The sequence below is a fragment of the Mobula hypostoma genome, chromosome 1 (genome assembly GCF_963921235.1).
Source record: "Mobula hypostoma chromosome 1, sMobHyp1.1, whole genome shotgun sequence".
Classification (NCBI taxonomy): Eukaryota; Metazoa; Chordata; class Chondrichthyes; order Myliobatiformes; family Myliobatidae; genus Mobula; species Mobula hypostoma.
Genome location: NC_086097.1, coordinates 204,904,491 through 204,928,625, shown reverse-complemented (window position 1 = coordinate 204,928,625; position 24,135 = coordinate 204,904,491). Strand labels below are relative to the sequence as shown.

General features: G+C 39.5%; 1 protein-coding gene across 6 annotated transcripts in view; it reads right to left on the bottom strand.

Moving 5' to 3' along the window:
- sntg1 (syntrophin, gamma 1) overlaps positions 1-24,135 on the bottom strand; it is a 513,110-nt gene that overhangs the window by 264,029 nt on the left and 224,946 nt on the right. Inside the window, exon 1 of one of the 6 annotated variants that reach the window (XM_063063455.1) lies at positions 4,183-4,256. The exons of the other annotated variants lie outside the window; for them this stretch is intronic. The gene's annotated coding sequence lies outside the window, so the exon portion shown is untranslated. Of the gene's footprint in view, positions 1-4,182; positions 4,257-24,135 lie in introns of those variants that run through there. 6 annotated transcript variants of the gene reach the window in all.

Genomic DNA, 24,135 nt, shown 5'->3' with positions numbered 1-24,135 from the left:
TCTTCCCCTCTGCCATCCGAATCACAAATGGACGTCAAACCCTTGAACACTACTTCGCTTTTTTAATATATATTATTTCTGTTTTTGCACGATTTTTATCTGTTCAATATATATATACTGTAATTGATTTACTTATTATTTTATTTAGTTTTTTTTCTCTCTTCTATATTATGTATTGTATTGAACTGCTGCTGCTAAGTTATCACATTTCATGACACATGTCGGTGATAATAAACCTGATTCTGATTCTGTTCTAGTCTGTTCAGATTGTGGGGACGTCTTCCATAGAGGGTCATACTCTTCCATTCTATAACTTTTTCTTCAATACTGGTAACCTCTTCGTTTTTCTGGATTGTGGTCTCATTTAAATTCGGTGATGAGAATTCTTATCAGAATTGCATATGCTCGCAAGGAGTGCTGAATCCTGTTTTCATTGGTGAAAGTGTATTCTTAGAAGATTTATCTGATTGTTGTGTGGATTTTTAATGTCTGTTAATCCTCTTCCCAGTGCTAATCTAAGTGTGTTCGAGCATACATAATATTTTCTGAAATTTGTCATTTCAGTCCTTATTTTTCTTTCTACATTTTCCAGATTGGTTTCAGACAAAGATATTATGCCAAAAGAACACATTAATATGATAATGGTCATGATAATGATGATTATTATTATTATTACTACAGCTGTTTTGCAAAGTGCTTTAAAATGTAGGGAAGAATTTGCATATTATCAGGGACAATGCTGTAGTCAGCATGGACCAGATGGGCCGAAAGGCCTACTTCCATGCTGTTTTACTCTACACCTCTATTCGTGTCTAATTGTATCTAACTCCCATTTTAACGGAAAGAGTCACACCATTTTATCAGAAAAACTTAAACAAACTTAGATTCTTTTCTAAGAGTAGCTCACGTCATTCAAGTAGTTTTGATATGTTGCCATTGATAGCTTTTTGTGGACTCACAATCAACAAGGTGAAAATGACCTAACAAGATTTTTGAAAAAAATATAACTATGGAATAAATAACTGGGAAACTGGAGATAACTCATTTCCTCTGTTCTGAAATAATGGATATCTCACGCATGGTCCTAACCGGAAGACCACAATCTGTGTGGATTGGTGATAACATATCTTCCTCGCTGACGATCAACACTGGTGACACCTCAGGGGTGTGTTTTTTGCTCACTGCCCTGCTCTCAATATACACATCATTGTGTGGCTAGGCATAGCTTAAATACTATCTGTAAATTTGCTGACGATACGACCATTGTTGGTAGAATCTCAGGTGGTGATGAGAGGGCTTACAGGAGTGAGATATGCCAACTAGTGGAATGGTGCCACAGTAACAACCTGACACACAACGTCAGAAAGACGAAAGAGCTGATTGTGGACTTCAGGAAGGGTAAGACGAAGGAACACATACCAATCCTGATAGAGGGATCAGAAGTGGAGAGAGTGAGCAGCTTCAAGTTCCTGGGTGTCAAGATCTCTGAGGATTTAACCTGGTCCCAACATACCAATGTAGTTATAAAGAATGCAAGACAGCAACTATACTTTATTAGGAGTTTGAAGAGATTTGGCATGTCAACAAATACACTCAAAAACTTCTATAGTTATACTGTGGAGAGCATTCTGACAGGCTGCATCACTGTCTGGTATGGAGGTGCTATTGCACAGGACCGAAAGGAGCTGCAGAAGGTTGTAAATCTAGTCAGATCCATCTTGGGTACTAGCCTACAAAGTACCCAGGACATCTTTAGGGAGCAGTGTCTCAGAAAGGCAGCATCCATTATTAAGGACCTCCAGCATCCAGGGCATGCCCTTTTCTCACTGTTACCATCAGTTAGGAGGTACAGAAGCCTAAAGGCACACACTCAGCGATTCAGGAACAGCTTCTTCCCCTCTGCCATTCGATTCCTAAATGGACATTGAAGCTTTGGACACTACCTCACTTTTTTTTAAAATATGCAGTATTTCTGTTTTTGCACTTTTAAAAATCTATTCAATATATGTAATTGATTTATTTATTTTATTTTCTCTCTGCTAGATTTTGTATTGCATTGAACTGCTGCTGCTAAGTTAACAAATTTCACTTCACATGCCAGTGACAATAAACCTAATTCTGATTCCGACATAGACATGTCCACTAGAAAAATTGCAGTAGACTTTGTCTAATTTATAGTACAAATTACAACAGCATCTCCTCACTATTGTACTGATAGGACATCGTGGATTATAATCTGAAAATTCTCAGAGCTGAGATTAAACATATACCCTTCTACAGATGTACTGTGAAAGCATCCTAAATGGTTGCAACACTGTCTGATGTAGAGGGGCCACCGCACAGTTGCTGCATAAGCTAATCCAGTGTCATGATGAGCACTACCCTCTCCACAATCAAGGAAACCTTTAAAACTTGATGCCACAAAAGGCAGCATCCATATTAAGAACGCCCACCACCCAGAACATGCCTTCTTCTTATGACTACCATCAATCAGGGGGTATAGGAGCCTGAAGGTACACACTCAACATTGTGGGAACAGCTTCTTCCCCTCCACCATCCAATTTCTAAATGGGTAATAAACCCATGAAGGTCACCTCACCTTTTTGCTCTCTTTTCACTACTTAAATACGTATTTATTGTAATTTATAGAATATATTTGATATATTGCTCTGCTGCTGCAAAATAACAAATTTCATAACATGTATCAGTGACAATAAACCTGATTCTGAGTCACTGATTGATGACTCCTCAACTTGGGTCATTAGGTGTTGATTTAATCTATTTAAAACTCTAGAGAGTAATTTGCACAGTTTCTACTGTAACTGGTAAAGACTAACAAATAGAATTTCCTGATTTATGGGCACAAACAGATTCTAATCCCCTGCTGCTGGTCCTTTGCTGTGATGCCTGCACTGGCCTTGATTGACATAAGAGCTTTTAGGGGAATATTTGTGAGATCCAAAATTACTTTCACTAGAAATAGTAAGGATTGTTTGTCTAATAATAAATTATAGAATTGCTTTCTAGACTCTGAAAGACAACATATATCCATTAAATGCCAATGATCACCATCTCAAATCAGAAACGAGTTTATAAAGGACATCAGGGGCAGCTCCTTCATGCAAAAGTGTTGCATATTTGGAATGATCTGCCAGAAGTAGTGGAACATTTGCAACATGTAAAAGCCATCTATGTATTTCAGTACCTCGCTAGGAGAGGTTTAGATAGCGATGAGCAAAACACAAGCAAATGAAACTTACTCACAGTTAGCATGGACACGTTGAGCCAAAGGCCCTGACTGCATACTGTAAAACTCGATGTCTTTATGGCAACTCAGCCTTTCAGAATTGCGGTGCTTATAAAAGCTGCATCCTGATTGGTTAAAGACTATCTAATCAGAGCTCGGCCTTTAGCAGGCTCCAGGCCTGGGGAGCTGAACCGGTCTGAGGATGCTGATGATAGTTTTGTGTTGACACACTATAAAAGGGAACTTGAGGATGGACTGGTGTATTTTTTGGACCATGTTGTCATCTTATGTGCTCAAGGATTGGTTGATCACAGATAAGATATAGTGCAGGTAGGAAGTGTGCTGCTTCTGAGAAAAATGCAAAGACAAATTAAGGCCTGGAAGCTACAGAATGTGACAATTTCTTGCAGCTGTAATGTGCTTTCCTTATTTATCTGTCAAAGTAATTATTGTCCTAAAGCAATAATTCCGGAAAACCATATGATGCTATAATTTGCTGTTGATCTTTATATCCCTCTGCAAATTCAACTGGTAGCAGTCAACTCTCTGAAGGCTTTTGCTTACCACATTCCACAAAGAAATAAAGCCACATAACTATTAATAAACAACTTCAAATTCCTCTTCATTTTATACATCACTGGAGTCTCGTCTCTTTAATGCTTAAAGGTAGCACCAGTTCCACAATCCAATAAGTTAATTATCCACTTTGTATCTTGACACTCTTGCTTGATAATTTTTATCCACATGCATAGTAAATGAATTAGTTTACAATCTGTTCCCCAAACAAAAATCTGTGATTGGTAATTCTGAGCAAATTACTTTGCTATGAAATGCTTTGCTTTATGTTAATTATTTTAAGCCGATGAATGAAGTGAACAAAAATGCAAGTAATTAAGCTTACATTAATTATTGGTTCAATAGTAATAAACTCTCACCTGTTTAATGTAGTTGCTCATTTATTTATTTTGAATGAGCTGACGACTGCAATAAAATTGCTCCTCGCACTGATCAGCCTGTTTAGGTATTCTTGAATACAGAGCTCCCATCTGGAGCAGCAGATGAGTCATGGGTATGGGCACATCAAATCAATTTTACATCCGTCTTACCCAACAGCAAATGTTGCTATAGAAACAGAAAATACTGGAAGTGCTCAGTTGATCAGACAGCATTTGTGGAAAAAGAAATTTTAGTCCTCCAGCTTCTCGTTTCACAAATGCTTCCCCCTGAGTAGTCCCAACATTTTCTGATTTAGATATAATTTCCAGTGTCTGCAATTTTTGTTTTTATTTCACTTTTCAATAACTTTTTCTTCCTATCAACAAAGGATCATCGGTAGAAGTTAGTCTTAGACATTTCAACTATCATGTGTGGCTACTGTCTAGAGAATTGTGGGCTTATTTTACTTCCTGTAGCACAGGGATTTTGTTACAGAAGTTATTTTATTCATCTGTAAAGAAGGTAACAATAAAACATAGAAATCTGCAGCACATTACAGGCCCTTCGGCCCACAATGTTGTGCCGACCGTGTAACCTACTCTAGAAACTGCCCAGAATTTCCCTATGGTATAGCCCTCTATTTTAAGCTCCAGGTACCTATCCAAGAGTCTCTTAAAAGATCCTACTGTATCCGCCTCTACCACCGTTGCTGCCAGTGGACTCCATGCACTCACCACCGTATGTGTGAAAAAAAAACTTACCTCTGACATCCCCCTTGTACCTACTTCCAAGCACCTTAAGACTGTGCCCCCTCATGATGGCCATTTCAGCCCTGGGAAAAAGCCTCTGGCTATCCACACAGTCAATTCCTCTCATCTTATACACCTCTATCGGGTCACCTCTCATCCTCCTTCACTCCAAGGAGAAAAGGCCAAGTTAACTCAACCTATTCTTATAAGGCATTAAAAGATTCAAAGATGATATCCATTCAAAGATTAGCTTTACCATGTATGCATCAAAATATTGAAACAAACAGTGAAATGTGAGGAATTTCGTCGGGGCAGCCACAGGTATCACCACACTTAATAGCATCAAAATGGCATGGCCACAACTTACTAACCCCAACTGTACAACCTTGGAATTCAGGAGGAAACGAGAGAAACAGGAGTAAACCCAGTCCATCATGGGGAGAATGTACAAACTCCTTACAGACAGAGATGAAACTGGCACCCCAACTGATGATCGCTGACACTTGAAAGCAATCTTACTACTCTCTGTGCCGCAATGCCACCCACCCACCTAAACAAGCTTTGGCTATTACATTTACTTTGTTTTTCATTCCAGAGGTACACTGTGAATCTCTTTTAGAAGTGCGGAAAAGAAGTGGAACGAATTGACGGAATGCAGCACAAAGGATGTGTACTCAGAGAAACACAAACCCTCCAAGTTAAAAGGCTATCTAGACAGAGGTCAGTAGAAAAGTCAAAACAAGTAGACTTTTGCTCAAAATTTCTTTATCAGATACTTCTAATGCCACAACATAATTTAGTCATAGTCATACTTTATTGATCCCGGGGGAAATTGGTTTTCATTACAGTTGCACCATAAATAATAAATAGTAATAGAATCATAAATAGTTAAATAATAATATGTAAGTTATGCCAGTAAATTATGAAATAAGTCCAGGACCAGCCTATCGGCTCAGGGTGTCTGACCCTCCAAGGGAGGAGTTGTAAAGTTTGATGGCCACAGGCAGGAATGACTTCCTATGACACTCTGTGCTGCATCTCGGTGGAACGAGTCTCTGGCTGAATGTACTCCTGTGCCCACCCAGTACATTATGTAGTGGATGGGAGACATTGACCAACATGGCATGCAACTTAGACAGCATCCTCTTTTCAGACACCACCGTGAGAGAGTCCAGTTCCATCCCCACAACATCACTGGCCTTACGAATAAGGTTGTTGGTGTCTGCTACCCTCAGCCTGCTGCCTCAGCACACAACAGCAAACATGAGAGCACTGGCCACCACAGACTTGTAGAACATCCTCAGCATCGTCTGTCAGATGTTAAAAGACCTCAGTCTCCTCAGGAAATAGAGACGGCTCTGACCCTTCTTGTAGACAGCCTCAGTGTTCTTTGACCAGTCCAGCTTATTGTCAATACGTATCCCCAGGTATTTGTAATCCTCCACCATGTCCACCCTGAACCCCTGGATGAAAACAGGGGTCACCGGTACCTTAGCTCTCCTCAGGTCTACCACCAGCTCCTTAGCCTTTTTCACATTAAGCTGCAGATAATTCTGCTTACACCATGTGACAAAGTTTCCTACAGTAGCCCTGTACTCAGCCTCATCTCTCTTGCTGATGCATCCAACTATGGCAGTGAGACAAAAATATAGTCCTATCCCCATCCCTTCCACTCCACTTTGGAGCAGATCCTTTGGCCAACGTATCCATGATAACCATCATAAACGTAGCTGTATTAATCCAATTTTAAGCACTTGGTCCATCATCTTACATGCACTAGTGATTTATAATTCTTAAGTTTTCTGAGAGTATCTGCCTCCAACACCCCTTCAGGCACTGCTTTCCAGATTCCGACTGATTCTGGTTGAAAAGATTCATCCTAAGATCCTGTTTAAACCTCTTACCCTAAATGTGTGCCCTCTAATTTTAAATACTCCTTCTGGCAAAAATGTTTCTTCTATCTCCCCCCTCTTCCCCCATTGTTTTATATTCCTCTATGATGTCCCTTTACAGTCTCATTCACCCCAATCTCCCCTCATAATTTGAAAACTCCATCCCAGTCAACATCCTGGTGAATCTTCCCTGCATCGTCTCCAGTTCAGTCATGACCTTCCTACTGAGTGGGTAATCCAAGTACCGCAGTAGGAATTACATAAACACCAAAGTAGATGCTATCAGAGCACTATAATAGGAATCACATAAGCACTGCACTCAGAAACCCCCAAGCATTACAGGCAGAAGTGCCCTGGGTGCAACGGAGGTGCCTTGCATATGAAGATTCTGTTTATTGTGAGATTTTGGACAGGATGGGCTTGTTTTCTCTGGAGTAAAAGAGACTGAGGGATGACCTGAGTGAGATATATAAAATTAAAGGAGGCAAAGATACAGTTGACAGTTAGAATCGGTATCCCATTTGTGAATGTCAAAACCAAGAATGCATAAATGTGTGTGTGAAAGGAGCTTTAAAGAGGAATTGAACAACGATTTATAAAAAAGAAAACACAGAAAGTGATCGAACATTCTGCCACCAGAGGTAATGGAATCAGTGTCTTAGAGACATTTAGACAGGCACCATAGAAGAATATACAGGAGGTAACTATTTTGATGGTATCAGAAAGGATCTGGCAAGTGTGGATTGGGACAGGCTGTTTTCTGGCAAAGGTGCACTTATAAGTGGAAGGGCTTCACATGTGGAATTTTGATAGTACAAAGCTTGTTTGTGCCTGTCAGAATAAAAGGTAAACATAACAAGTGCTGGGAACTTTAGTTTTCAAGAGATATTGAGACCCTGGTCAAAAGGAAAAAGGAAGTGCATAGTAGGATTAGGCAGGTAGGAATAAATGAGGTGCTTATGGACTATAAGAAACGCAAGAGAACACTTAAGAAAAAAAGATCAGGAGGGCTAAAAAGGCATGAAGTTGTTCTTAGCAGACGTTGTGAAGGAGAATCCCAAGACATTCAACAGATATGTTAAGAACAAAAGGATTACAAGAGACAAAATTGGTCCCCTGGAAGATAAGAATGGTAATCCCTGTGTGGAGCCAAAACAGATGGGGAGATCATAAATAATATTTTTGCATTTGTATTTACTCAGGAAATGGGCACAGAGTCTATAGAAGTTCTGCAAAGTGGCATCAAATTTATGGGCCCTGTACAGATTACTGAGGAGGAGGTATTTCCTATCTTGAGGCAAATTAGGGTAGATACATCCTCAGGGCCTGACAAGGCAAAAGTACCCCATCTGTTTTTTATATATATGTATTCTTTTTCTCTCTCTCTCCTTTTTCTCCCTCTGTCCCTCTCGCTATACTCCTTGCCCATCCTCTGGGCTTCCCCCTTCTCCTCTTTCTTTTACCCTAGGCCTCCCGTCCCATGATCCTCTCATACCCCTTTTGCCAATCAACTGTCCAGCTCTTGGCTCCATCCCTCCTCCTCCTATCTTCTCCCATCATTTCAGATCTCCCCCTCCCCTTCTCAAATGTCTTACTAGCTCTTCTTGCAGTTAGACCTGACAAAGGGTCTCGACCCGAAATGTCGACTGTACCTCTTCCTAGAAATGCTGCCTGGTCTGCTGCGTTCATCTGCAACCTTTATGTGTGTAGATAGAATTTCATGCAGACAAGTTCAAGCTGTTGTACTTCGGCAGGACCAACCAGGGTAGGTATTACACAGTGAATGGTAATGCACTGGGGAGTGTGGTAGGATAAAGTGATCTAGGAATATAGGTCCATAATTCATTGAAAGTGGTGTCACAGATAGATAGGGTCATAAAGAAAGCTTTTGGCACATTGGCCTTCATAAATCAATGTATTGAGTACAGATATAATATGTTTTCTCTTGTATAAGATATCAGTGAGGCCTAATTTGGAATATTGTGTGCAATTTTGGTCACCTACCTACAGGAAAGACATAAATAAGTTTGAAAGAGTACAAAGAAGATTTGCAAGGATGTTGCTGGGTCTGGAGAGCCTAAGTTATAAGGAAAGATTGAATAGGTTAGTACTTTATTGCTTAGAGTGTAGAAAATTGAGAGGAGATTTTATAGAGGTATACAAAATTATGATAGGGATAGATAGAGTAATTACAAGCAGGCTTTTTCCACTGAGGTTGAGTGGGACTGCAACCAGAGGTCATAGGTTAAGGGTGAAAGATGCAAAGTTTAAGGAGAAAATGAGGGGAAACTTCACTTACAGCATCGTGAGAGTGTGGAATGAGCTGCCAGCACAAGTGGTGCATGCAAGCTTAAATTCAGCATTTAAGAGACGTTTGGATAGATACATAGATGGTAGGAGTCTGGAGGGCTATGGTCCTGGTGCAGATTGATGGGACTAGGCAGTTTAAATGTTTTCAACATGGACTAGATTGGCCGAAGGCTGGGCTGTATTTCTCTGTGATACTATAACTCTATGAGATCAGCAGGTTCTAAGATACTCTAACTACCCCATCTGACACCAAAAATCATTCCATGGTCAAAGTCACTTAGCTCACATTTCTTCCCCCATTCTGATTTTTGGACTGAACAACAATTAAACCTCTGCCACATGTTTGGCTGATAAGATTTTGCATTAATGAGGTATACCGGTGTACCTAATAAAGTGGCCACTGAGTATAGCTTTCATGTGGGTAAATGGAATTAATGTAAATGAGCAAAAAGGTTGGCATGGATGCAGTGCACTGACTTTATGATTCTTGGTAGGATTCCCTCAACAGTTTAGGAGATTCAACTGAATTTTAGGAAATAACTTAGCAGAACATTCAGAAATGTATTTCCAAAACAGTACATACTGAGTTACATGAGCTACAGAGGAGTATACAGGATGAAATATAGGAGCACTATGGAATATATTAATGAGTAAGTTACAGAAGTACCATAGTATAGATTACCTGAGTAAATGGAAAATCAGTTATTTAAGGATGACATTTGAAGTGGCCCAAGTAATTAGAAAGAATTTATTGTAAGCATTGCAAAAAGAATTATCCAGACATGGAAAATAAAGTCACCCAAGCACAAAGAGTAAATGTCCTATACACTACTGAATGAAAAAAAATCTGACAACTACAGAAGTAATGAATACTATAGAATAAAATACACAAGCGGTACCAGAAGTAGAAATTTATTCAAACTCCTCACATTATGCTATCTAAACACTACTGAAGTGAATTTCCAAGCACAACATTAAAAAGCTTCTGAATGCAATGCAACCCAGAAGTCTGATTTGCCCAGGCATACTGATTGAGCAATTTGGGCACGGCAGATTGAATTACCCATGAACCAAAAATCGAGTTAGTTAAGCATGATCATGAAGGGAAGGTCTACCTGTTCACTAACGAGGGAAATACCAGCACACAAAGCAACCAGTAACCAAGGACTATGAGGTGAATTACCCATCATTAAAGAACAATTACTTTAAAAGCACGGACTACGTTTATCGAACAATGAAGAACAATTAGTTTAAGTACTAGAGATGGAAAAAGCTGGACAAATCATCTGTGTGCAATAGAATAAGACATCCAAACAGTATAGAGTTATTTACGTGAGATGTACAAAATGAGTTAGCCAAGTACAAATGACTGAGCGATCTGAACATTACCAAATGAGATACTTGTACGTCAGAGAAGCAGAGGACTACAAACAAGAGAAAATCTGCAGATGCTGGAAATCCAAGGAACACACACAAAATGCTGGAAGAACTCAGCAGGTCAGATAGCATCTATGGAAAAGAGTAAACAGGCGGCATTTCAGACTGAGACTCTTCATCAGGACTGGAGGAAAAGAAAGATGAGAAAGAGTAAGAAGGTGGGGGAAGGGAGGAATAAATACAAAGTAGTAGGTGATAGCTGAATCCAGGGTGGGGGGAGGGGTGTGGTAAAGAGCTGGGAATTTGATTGGTGAAAGAGGTAAAGGGCTGGAGAAGGGGGAGTCTGATCGGAGAGGGCAGAAGAGGCCATGGAAGAAAGGAAGGAGGAGGAGCACCACAGGGAGGTGATGGGCAGCTAAGTAAATAAGGTGACAGAGGGAAACGGAAATGGTGGGGGGTAGGGCCATTACCAGAAGTTCAAGAAGTCGATGTTCATGCCATCAGGTTGGACGCTACCCAGGCGGAATATATGATGTTGCTCCTCCCGTCTGTGTAGAGGAGGGGAGGCCATGGACTGACATGTTGGAATGAGAATGGGAATGGAATTAAAATGGGTGGCCACTGGGAAATATCAGAATGGGAACAGAAAGTAATTCTACTTGCCATTCCCATTCTAACAGCTCAGTCCATGGCCTCCTCTACTGCTGCAATGAGGCCACGCACAGGATGGAACAGCCACATCTTATATTCCATCTGGGTAGCCTCCAACCTGATGCCATGATCATGAGTTTCTCAAACTTCCACTAATGCACCACACCTTACCATTCCCCACTCCCACTTCCCTCTCTCAGTTTACCTCATTACCTGCCCCTCACCTCCCTCTGATGCTCCTCTCCTTCCCTTACTTCCATGGCCTTCTGTCCTCTCCTATCCGATTTCCCCTTCTCCAGCCTTTTATCTTTCACCAATCGACTTCCCAGCTCTTTATTTCAGCTCTACCATGCCCCCCCTCCCAGTTTCACCTATCACCTACTACCTTATTTCTTCTTCCCCTCCCCCCACCTCTTATTCTGACCTCATCTTTTTCCTCCAGTTCTGATGAAGAGTCGCAGCCAGAAACATTGACTGTTCACTCTTTGCTATAGATGCTGCCTGGCCTGCCAACTTCCTCCAGCATTTTGTGTGTGAAGCACAGAACTGCAGGTGGTTATTTGAACAATGCAGCTAAGCATTACAGTAGAAACTACCTGAGCACTACAGATTGAATTATCAAAGTAGTGCAAATGGAATTTCCCAAGAAATATGGAATACATTAGCCAACTACTCCAGAAGGAATAATTTGAGTGGTAGACTTTGTTACCAATGAAACTCACTACTCAGAATGAAACGTCCAAGTACTACAGTCGAAACTTTCTAAGTGCATCCCAAATGAATTGCTAAAGCACCACACAATGTAAACTGAACACAATAGAATAATTTCCCTGAACATTACAGATTGAGTTACTTAAATGCTACAGATTAAATTAACCAAGCAATACAGAATTAATTATCCAAGAACTGCACAAGGAATTACCAGAGTACAGCAGAATAAATTACCCAATTCCTAAAGCAAGAATGAACCTATTGCTGTTACTCAGCACTACAACTAAAAAGAATGGACAATAGAGAATAATTTACCCAAGTGCAATAGAATGAAATGTCTGAAACTATAACACTACAGAATCTCCGAAGCAACACCTACACTCAGTGGCCACTTTATTAGGTACAGCTGCTCGTTAATGCAAATATCTAATCAGCCAATCATATGGCAGCAACTCAATGCATAAAAGCATGCAGACATGGTCAAGTGGTCCAGTTGTTGATCAGACCAAATATTAGAATGGGGATGAAATATGATCTAAGTGTCTTTGACAATGGAATGATAGTTGGTTTGAGTATCTCAGAATCTGATCTCCTGAGATTTTCATGGACATCATCCCTAGATTTTGCAGAGAATGGTGCAAAATATGAAAAAAAATCCAGTGAGCAGCAGTTCTGTGGGCGAAAATGGCCAGAGGTGATTGGCCAGATTGGTTCAAGCAGTCAGGAAGGTGACAGCAACAGAAGGCCATGAACATGCACTCAGTGGCCACTCTTTGTAAGGTAGAGGAGATATCTAACCAAGTGGCCACAGAGTGCATTTCACCTGTGAACTAGGGAATAAGTTAACTGTTGACCACAGCAGAAATTATCCATGAATAAAAGAGTGAGTGACTTGATGACTAGAGATACAATTAAATTAAAATAAAAGTTGCATAGGCAATAAAAATAGTTATTTATATGAGAAATGCAGCATGAGTCACATAAGCACCATCAAATGAAATACTCAAGTACCTCAGAAGGAATTACCCAAATGCACAAAAACCCAAGAGGAGTGGGGGAAGATCATTTGCCCATCAAGCCAGCCCTCCTAATCAATATTTATTTATTTATTGAGATACAGCACAGAATAGGCCCTTCTGGCTCTTCAAGCCACACCACCCAGATGTCCCCCAGTTTAATCCTAGCCTAATTATGGGACAATTTATAATGACCAATTAACCTACCAACAGGTACGTCTTTGGAATGTGGGAAGAAACCAGAGTACCCGGAGGAAACCCACGTGGTCATGGGGAAAACATACAAACTTCTAATTGGCAGCAGCGGGACTTGAACCCCATTGTGCTAACGTACTACGCTACCGAATATATTCACAGCTGATCAAAGTATTAAAGAATGAATTATTGTAATGCAGGACTGCAAACTTTAGAGTTCTGCAAAATGACTGGAAAATGCATTACCGGAGTTCAAGAGAATGAACCACTGAAATACGACATAATCAATTAACCAAATACCCAAGTACTAATGAATGATTAACCAAGTCTTAGATAATTTATCCTTTAGAACTTGAAGAATTCATTAACTAAGCAGTAGAGAAGTAACCCAAATTCTACAGCAAAAACATAAATTATCCACGTACCACAGAAAAGCTACAAAGTTAACTGAATTTGCTCAATTGTTCATGAATTAAATACCATGGTACCTCAGGATGATTGTCTTGAGCACCATACGATGGAGAAGCCAAGCACTATGTTTGAACATCTAAGTGTTGGAGAATGAATTACCAAAGTACTACTGAACCAAGCACCAAAGCTAATTGAATATGAGAGAGTGAATTACTCATATTCTACGGAGTACTAAACTCACACTGTACAGAATGAGCATCCTGAACAAGTATCAAGTGTGACAGAATGGATTACCAAAGCACAGATAATCAAACCCAAACTCGGTAAAATTACCAGAAGTCTGCACAATGAATTACACAAGTACTACAGAGTAAATTACCAAACACCATGGACTGAATGACGCGAGTGCTCAAGAATTAATTACCAGAATGCTAGAGAACACAAAAGCTGAACCTCAAGAATGAATTAACTACACATAATATGAATAATATCTCAAATGCTGCAGAATCTGATACCCCAACCAAACAGAATAAATTTCCTGGGTGCCACAGAATGCATTACCAAGTACTAGGAAATAATTTCCCGAAATACTACAGAATGACTTTTAGAATACAACAGAAGAAACAACCCAATCATCATATGCGAAGAATCTTAACTAAGGACTGGAGAATGAATTACCCTGTATGACAGAATATTATTTTCTGAGCAATTTCCTGAGGGAATGATTTCCCCAAATGGCACATCTTGGGTTACAAAGTCCAGAGAATGATTTCCTGACCACTACAGAATACCCAAAATCTGCAAAGTGAATTAGTTAAGCATTGCAGAATGAATAAACCAAGTCACAGAATAAATCACTTGCTCCAGAGAATGAACTTCTCATGCTCTACAACAATCAAGTAGTGGAGAATGAATTACCGATATATTACAGAATCAACTGCTCCAAGGTAAGAGACTGAATTAATCACTTACTACAAAACAAATTACCAGGTTCTAGAGGATGAGTTAACTGAGAGGTGGAGAAAGAATTGCTCCTCTTCTATAGAATACAATACCCATCCTCTACTGAATGCATATCCCAAGTGCAATAGAACAAATTATCCAAGAACTGTAGAATGGAATTAACCGAGAGCCAGAGAATGAATTGCCCATCCATTAAAGAACACATTATCCAAATCTCTGCAATTAATTAGTTAAAATGCTAGAAAATAAATTTTGCAAGCACAACAGAACATGATACCCACCTTTCACTAAGGTATTACCTGGACACTATAGAATGAATTGACCTTGTTCGATACAATATAATACTCTCCCACTAAAAGATGAATTACCTGAAAAATGATTCACCCAAATGGAAACTATCCTTATGCTATCAGAATCAGATTTAATATCACTGCCACGTGTCATAAAATTTGTTGTTTTGAGGGAACAATACTATATATATAGTACAGTGGAAAGCTATATATACGACAGTGGAAACTTGATTGGGTGAGGACTAACCAATCAGGAGTGATGGATAACAGGTGTATAATTGCCACTGGACTAGATATGACCAGGCATCTTCCATGATGAAGGTGACAGAGTTCATCACCGAAATGTTGGTTAAAATTGATACCTGTACCTGGCTGGAAGCCCAAGGAGAGTTTATTTGTAGAGGCTGAATTACTTGTGGGCATTGTGTATGAAACCCAAAATATCCAAATTACATTACCTGAATGCTACAAAATGCATAGCTATAGCACTGCAGAGTACAATACCTGAATTCTTCAGAGGAATTATCCATGCATTACTGAATGATTTAATCTAGTCCATAGGAATGTATTACTCAAATACTTCAGAACAAATTACCTGAGCACTGGAAACTATATAACCACCAAGTGAATTAACCAGGCAATAGAAAAATATATCAGCCAAATGCCAGAAAATACGACACCCAAAATCTACAATATGAATTACCCAATCAATGAAGACTGAATTTCTTAAGCAATGCAGATTGATTGAACTATGTTGGAGAATATGTTACCTGCATACCTTAGCATAAATTACCTGAGCAGTAGAGAATGGCTTACCTGAGTATTACAACACGATCACCTGAGGATTATGGATTAAACTCATTACCCACGTACAACAGAATGCAGCATCCACCCCTTACCAGCCAAGCAAACTGAATGCTGGAGAATGAGTGATCTAAACAAGGCAGAATGAATTTCCCAAACTCCACAGAATAAATGGGTGCTACAGAATATGAAACCCAAAATTAAAGAGCAAGTTATTCACACCCTACAAATTAGAAGTGTGTCAGAATGAATTACTTGAATCCTGCGGAATGTGGTATTTGGACACAAACAAGAGATGCTGGAAATCCGAGCAACACACACAAAATGCTGGAGAAACTCAGCAGGCCAGGCAGCATCTATGGAAAAAGAGTAAACAGTCCATGTTTTGGGCCAAGATCCTTCAACAGAACATGCTAACTTTTTTCCATAGATACTGCCTGGCCTGCTGAGTTACACCGGCATTTCATGTGTGTTGTGGTGTTTGGATGGTGTAGAATTAATTAAATGAGGGCAACAAACTCCCAGAGCTGATCTTTACAGCATGAATTACTCAAACACCACAGAATACCATACTTGAACTCTACAGAATAAATGACATACATCTTAAAGGAATTACTTCAATGCCGCTGAATTGAGGCCCACCATGGATGATGCATGCCAGCATTCTATGTGAAATGCAACCCAGTACACAAGGCTGGGTCGTAGGATATGGAGAACAAGCTGTTGCCTATGTATCAGGCTTCCCTTCTCCATGCAGCTGATAAATCAAAAGGAACTGCAGAGACCGATATAAATTGGCATCAGTGGCATCACAGGAGTTGCCAGTCAGCACTGAACTCAAGGTAGGGCTGCCTTAGATGCTCCAGCTCCAGATTTTTCCTCATGGTTTACTCCCAAAGCTTTCTCCATGAATAGGCACAGCCACAAAGCAGTGGAGTTCAGAGTTTTCCTTCTCCTAGGTGCACTATCAACCATGACTGAAGAGCCCCATCTGCCCAAAGCGACAGGCTTTAAAGTGCCGGTAACCCACCTTCGCCCCTTCTCCTATCAGTAGAAATAGTCCTGTCAGGCTTAGTAGCTATGCCAAATATGAAGGCCAGGAGTTGGGCTTGGTTGCCAAAGGCTATTGAGACACACACCAATGGGAGCATTTAATAAGCAGTGAGTGCTTATACCCATGGCCACCCCTAACTATTGACTAAATCACCTGAGTCTAATTGAATATAGCATCCAACCTGCATAGGATGAATTAGCCAAGACTACTGAATATGAGACCTAAACTCAAAACAATACAGTTGGATTTCCCAGAGCTGTGTAGAAGGAATTACTCAAGAGCGACAGGATAGAATACACAACCCATACAGAATTAATTAGATGAGGGATAGAAAATGAATTATCAAATAACTCAGAATGGAACATATGGACCCTATGCTACATGTACAGTTAAGGTTATATAAATGGTAGAGAAAGATCACCTGAGCACAAACAATGAAATTACGTAAGTATTACAGAATGGGACACCGGAACATACTAAATATATTACCCCAACATTATACTCTGAATAACTTGAGAACTACAGGTTGAATTGCCTGAGCAGTACAGAATAAATTATGCAAGATCCACATATCAATTGCTAAGCATAACTTCCTGGCCATTCCAAGTACCAGTCAAGTGATCTTTTGAATTCCTTCCAAATCATTAATATCCTTCCTTAAATAAGGAGAGTAATAAAGCACACACTACTCCAGAGTGGTCTCACCAAATTTAAGTATAAATAAAGCAAGACGTTCTTACTTTTGCATTCAATTCATCAAGCAATAAGAACATTCTGTCAACCTTCCAAATTAATTGCAATACCTGCATTCTAGTGTCTTGTAAATGGGTCACAAGAACCCTCTACAACTCAGACCTTACAATTTTTCACCAATGACATGTCTTTTTTAAAGTTTTTTTCCTGCCAAGATGAACAATTCACATTTCTGCATGAAACTCAGCTCTTTACTCACACAATTAATCTATCTTTTCCCTTTGTAATCTCCTATCTTCTTCACAATTTTCCTATTCATCTTTGTGTCAGCAACCGTAACTCTAATCCCTTCACTCCAGTCTATATAAATAGCAAAAAGTCAATCCCCAGTAACAATTTTCATGGCATATCATTGGTAATATCTTGCTGAACTGTACAAAAGATACATTTATGTTTGCATTCTGTGTCTTGTCAACCAGCCAGCATTTTATTCACGTCTACACCAGAAGCTTTTATTTTCCATGAGAACCTTACATGTGTCACCTTTTAAATGCCTTTTGGAAATCTGAAACCCCTTTATCCATGGCATGTTACTTCTTCAAAGAACTCCAATAAGTTGATCAAACAATTTTCTAGCCACAGAATCATATTTACTTTGCCTTATTACTCCAAGTTATTTTCTGTAATAGTTTTAATATTGGATTCTGATATTGCTCCTCTGACAGATGTTAAGCTGTCTTGTAGCTCCTTACTCTGCGATTCCCTTTTTTGAATAAAGTTTTATTTTCCTTTCCAGCCTGGGAAACTTTGAGAAATTGAAAGTAACACGTTGGCAGAGTTAGTAGAGCAACTAGGTCACAGCTCCAATGACTCTGAGTTCCGTCCTGACCTCCTGTGTTGCCTTTGTAGAGTGTACAAAATTTCCTGCAATTTCAGACTCTTCCGAATCCCAAAGTGCAGGTTGGTATTTAATTGACCACCTAAATTGCCCCCTTTTGTGCAGGCAAGTTGTACAATCTAGGGGGAGAGGGAGTTGATGGAGATGAAAGAAGAATAAGTTACCGGGAAAATTAGTGAGGAAATGGGATTGCTCTGTGAGCCAGCATATACTTGAAGAGCTGAAATGGCCTCTTATTTTAAAAAGCCAACTATCTCACTTCCTTTAATGAAGTCCATCAAGTCCTGAAGAACTGTCAGCCTGCAAAACCTACAATTTGTTCAGTAACCTAGCAATTGCAATGTTCCTTTGTTCCTTACTGCTTCTAATTAATGTTTTGCAGCTATTTTTGAGATGATACTTCCCAAACTGAAAAATGTATTGTTTCCCAAACTGAAAAATGATGCAGAAACCTATTTAATTCACCTGCCATGTTGTTTCCCATTATTAATTTCACAGATTCACTTTCCACCGATATAATGCTCACTTTGTTAGATCCTTTTCCGTTTTAAAAAGATAATCTCAGAAACTCTTGTCACCTGTTGTTCAGTGTTATCACTAACTGCTCCTTCCTTGTTAAACTTTATCATTAGTCTTTACATAATTATGAGCTTTTTCTTCACATTTGAGGTTATTGTTAAATTGTTTTTTTTTGTTAACTACAGATGTTTTTCCCTTGAAATTTTGTTTTCTCCTTAGAATGCAAATTTTAAATGTCTGCCACTGTATCTCAAATGGCAGACCCTTAAACTAATTTGCTAGTTCAGTTTAGACTGCTCGGTTTTCATGCCCTGAAGGTTATCCTGATTTAAGGTTAAAATTTTAGTCTTGCGCTCATTCTTCTCTCCCTGAAGCTTAAAGTGAAATTTAATCATGGTGTGATTGCTGCTACCTTGGGCTGCCTTCATGATAAGATCATTAATTAATTCTATCCTACACATGAATTTTCCAAGCACTGCAGAATGAATTAACTAGGTATGTAGAATGAATTATCCAACTACAGATTGAATTAGTTGGAGACCTTAGAATGAGTTACCAAGTGCTAGATTGATTTATCCAAACAATACAGATTTGGTTTCTCAAGCACATCAGAATGAGTTGCCTGGTCATTGCAGCTTACACTTCCCCAAGCAAAGTAGGTTGTGTTAACACAATGCTGCATGGGTTATCAAAGTGCTACAGAATGGGTCATTAGAGAGTCACAGAATCAGAGGACAGAACATCACAGAATGAGTTATGTGAGCATTACAGAATAAGATATCTCAGCACCAAAGAATGAGTTTGCCAAAATCAGAATGAGTTACCCAAGTACTACAGGCTGTCAGTCAATAGGTCAATATATCAGTCACATCTTACAGAATAATTTAGCCAACTACTGTGGAATAAGTTACTATACCCGATAGATTACACTAGCTGAACAGTGTAGAATTATATCAAAGAGTAAGGAATGAATACCTGACCAATGTAGAATGCATTGCCAGCCACTGCAGGGGTTCCCCAAATCTCACAGAATGAGTTTGAAACCCTGGGACCAAATATACATTCACGGTATAATGCCACATACCGTACATTTCATCGGTAGGTGAAAAATGTATCTCACTGAAATTTGCTGTTTCTCCTCATAAATTTTATGCATGTGCAAATGTTTGCTTTCCTTCAGCTTTCCTGGGGTATACAGTATTTGGAACAGTTTTCTGTGATGTATTGTTTTCTTTCCATATTCTGACTGATTTATTTCTCTGCCAGCTTCACTCAGTTTTTCTTTTTGAGATCTGTTTGTTGTTTTCCTCTTTCATTCACTTCAGTAATGTGCATTCTTTTTCAGCTATGAACAAGAGACCAGTAGGGAATCACTGGTCTATCAATTCCCAACCGGGAAATTGACTGACAAGTTATGTGGTTCCAGCAGTTTATTCAAGCATGCAAACAATGGTGAAAAAGCAGAGACTTTCTGACTCCTTAATCCAGTACCATTTATTTACAAATTTTTGTGCATTGCTTTAGATATGGTGGGTCTTGAAATCCTGTGATTTCCTGTGGAAGTGAGATGTCAGATTTCATTCTATTGCGAGATTGCAGTATGAATGAAAACATGATAGAATATGAAAGATTGTTATGGAGGAAAAATATATATTTATCGTATTTATTTTGGTCAATGTTTCCCTCAACTCTGACTGATTAGAATTGTGGAAAATTGATAAATTATTTTATGTAAACCAAAAGAAGTATTCATTTTAAAGTTTACTTCTTCTTCTTTGCTATTAGCCATTTAAACTAATTTCAATGAGGGCTGATGAAATTTGAAACATTCAAGGTTGCTAGGAACAGACAGGGCTACAAAGACACCCTCTATTGGCTGTGTAAAGTATGACCATAACTACAAAAAAAGAAAGGGCTGCTCAAGGTATGACGGACCTGAAAAATGCAGTGAATACCAACAAAGGAACAAAATAAAATCTTTATTTTTGTTTATAATATAACATTCTACTATTGGTGCAAAGCCTTTGGATATTTCAGCAATCAGATGGCAGAAAATAATCTCATAATTGCTTTCTCATAAGTAACATTAAATTGAGGTGTCCACTTCAGGCAAAAAGGATTGTACACACAGCAATACTAGGTGAAATGTTCAATATGATGAGCACAGTTTATCTTTATAAAGGAGCGTCGGTTTCTCCTGAGGTTGTCCCACAACCATAAGCAATAAGGGTTTCATTATTGGCTGTAGCAAAATTTCTGAAATGCACTCTTTATACTGCACTCGTGCAATAGAATATTTTAAAGAATTGTACATCATATGTTACTTTGCAAATCCCCAATATCTGGCACAAATTAGCTGGAGAGACTGAGCTCCTGTACTGCAATGAAGTCAAATAATTAAAGACAGATCAATACATCTATTGACAGATACTCACTGCTGTAGCATTTCTTTGATGTGATCACAGATCTGACTACATAATTTGAATAAGAAACAAAATGAACTAACGACTAGCTCGTATGAAAGGCATCAAGTACTACAATGTAGAACAAATAGAGAAGCATCTGTGTAACATAAAACTGAGGTAAAATATAATGGTGCACTGAAATGACTCTGAGGCTGTGGCCTGCAACCATCAGTACTCACCTTAGCACTGAACTGGCTCTGTGCCTGTGGCCTGCAGCCATTGGGCTCCTGGACCAGCCACTCACCTTAGCACTGAACTGGCCCTGTGCCTGTGGCCTGCAGCCATTGGGCTCCTGGACCAGCCACTCACCTTAGCACTGAACTGGCTCTGTGACTGTGGCCTGCAGCCATCAGGTTCCTGGAACGTCTGTGATGCTGAACTGGCTCTGTGGCTGTGGAGTCACTTTTGGTAACTCAGCAGTACATGCTCTGAGTGTTATTGGTTTACTTTTTCATTGTGTACACTGTATCTTTTTTCAGTGCACATTGGGTATTTGACAGTCTTTGCTCGGTGGGTTTTTTGATTTAGTTCTATTGTGTTTCTTTACATTGTGGCTGCCTGCAAGAAAATGAATCTCAAGACTGTATATAGTATACATACTTTGACAATAAATGTACTTTGAACTTCTGAACGGTATATCATTCCAATATTCAAAGAGTTCCTCCAAAAGTTCCAACAGCAATTTCAGTACAAGTGTACAGCAGGTAACACATTATATTGTAAATACTATTCCATACAATGAACTGCAATGTAACCATGGCAAACCTGGCTGCACCTGCTAAGTAATATTTCCTTTGTCCTCTCCTTACATCTTTTCATTGTCTGCAATTCTGTTTGTTTTCTTCTTTCCCAGAGATCAAGATCTGAAATATTAACTCGATTTTTCTTTCCACAGATGCTGAGTGTTTCCAGTGTTCAGTACTTTTCAAAACTTCAAGTATCTACACTTTTTGATTTGCAATCACCGTTAAATGGCAATGCTCTTCATGCCATTGTTTGGAATCGATGGAATGGCTGCACTGAAGCCTGATGCACATAAACCACAGAATATTTGATTCATTGTGCTTCAGTATATACGATTCAGAAACCCATGTATTACTTTGACCCTTATATACTTAACCAGCTTTCCTTTCAATGGGTCCAGGCTGTTTGCCTCCACCGGTCCCCATGGCAGCAAGTTCACTACACTTGGCCAAATGGAAGCAGTTGGGAGAAATTATAAACCTGACCCTAACCCCCCACTTCTGGTGTGATGGAAGTGGGACAGTCAGCCAGTCATTTCCAGGACACTAATTGCTGGCTTAATCAGCATAATCAGGAAGAGGAGAGCACAGAGGAAACCAGAGACAAGTGGAGAAAGAGAATTGAGGACAAGCAAGCAGAAGAGGAAGTGAGGAAAAGGGTGGAAGATCCAAGAAGAGAAGGGAGGAAATTAAAGAAGGCATAATGGAGCACAGTAATGCTGTTAAAGCTGCTGCCTCATTGCTAAAGTAACCTGGGTTCAATCCTGCCTTCTGGCCATGAGCAACCTCTCTAAGCACTTCATTGCAGTGGATGTGAGTGTGACAGAGCAGCTCACCCTGCTTTTCTTGGGCACTGGTGTGATTATTATTGCTCCTTTTAAGTAGGTGGGAACTCTGATTGCAACAATGAGAGACTGAAGATTTTCAGGTTTTCAGTGCCCTACCAGGTACCCCATTGGGCCCAGGCACCGTACAAGGGTTCACCCTTTTGAAAGATGTTCTGGCATTGGCCTCTGGGACAGAGATCACAGAGTCATCAGATGTTGTAAGGATTTGCATGGGTTTAGTTTTATTCTCCCTTTCAAAGCATGCATAAATTGTGTTGAGCTCATCTGGGCGTGAAGCATCACATCTCCTTAAACTTGCAGGTTCCTCTCCCTTCAACTGACAGTTTTCCTTAAGCACAGGGAAACTAAATGCCAGTTGTAAGGTTTCATTCAGGCTCCCATGACAAATGTCAGTACAATGAAAATAGTAACAGATACAGTAGGTAACGCACACAAAATGCTGGAGGAACTCTGCAGGCCAGACAGTATCTATGGAAAAGAGTAAACAGTCGACGTTTCGGTCCGAGACCTTTTATCAGATACAGTCAGTACATAATGAGCTGAGGGTGTTTTCTGTGCTATTAAAATTCCCTACCTTCATGACGCTCTGTAATAATTGTGAGAATATTGTTTATAACCTACCTACTCTCATTATGCTACTGGTGTTTAGGGTAGCAATGAAGGTCCTTCATTTCTGGCGGTGTTCAGGGCTTCCTTTATCATGTCAGTAGCTAGGTTTTCACTACAGTCAGACATACAAGTCCCAGGTGGAGACTCAGGAATACCGTCATACTCAGATGTCGAAGATTTCTTTATTGCAATTTCTGTAACAGTTTTGTTTTACCAGTTAGGGTTGTTAGCTTTGAGCAGAACCCCCAAACCTGGAGGACCGGTCGACCACTCGTAGTCTGGCCTCTACACTTTGCCCTTTTTTGTCATGGGTAACCCTGCCATGTCTCCAAACCATATGACAAGGTTGTCATCCTCTTGGAGGACATTGTTATCAAAGTATGAAATTTTCAGATGTTATGCAAAGGAACCATAAAAACATTTGAAAAGCTTTAAAATGAAATTCTCAGCTCTTTGATTAACTTTTAACTGGATTTCGAGAAACATAATATTTTGTCTCTACCATAACACTTTCCTCAAATTACTGCATATTCATCTAGCCTTTGAAATAAAGGACACGCTTGTCTTCAAAATGCCCACTGCAACTGAAATTAAGGTGATACTTAAATTGCTTATTACTTCCTAAATGATAACTACTTATTTCATATTTTCCTATATCTTGTGAAACCAAAAATACAAATAATCATTTGATAATCGTGACAATGCTATTTGCCCATTCAGAGCAAAAACAGACTGTTACTGAGGCAAGCTAGAA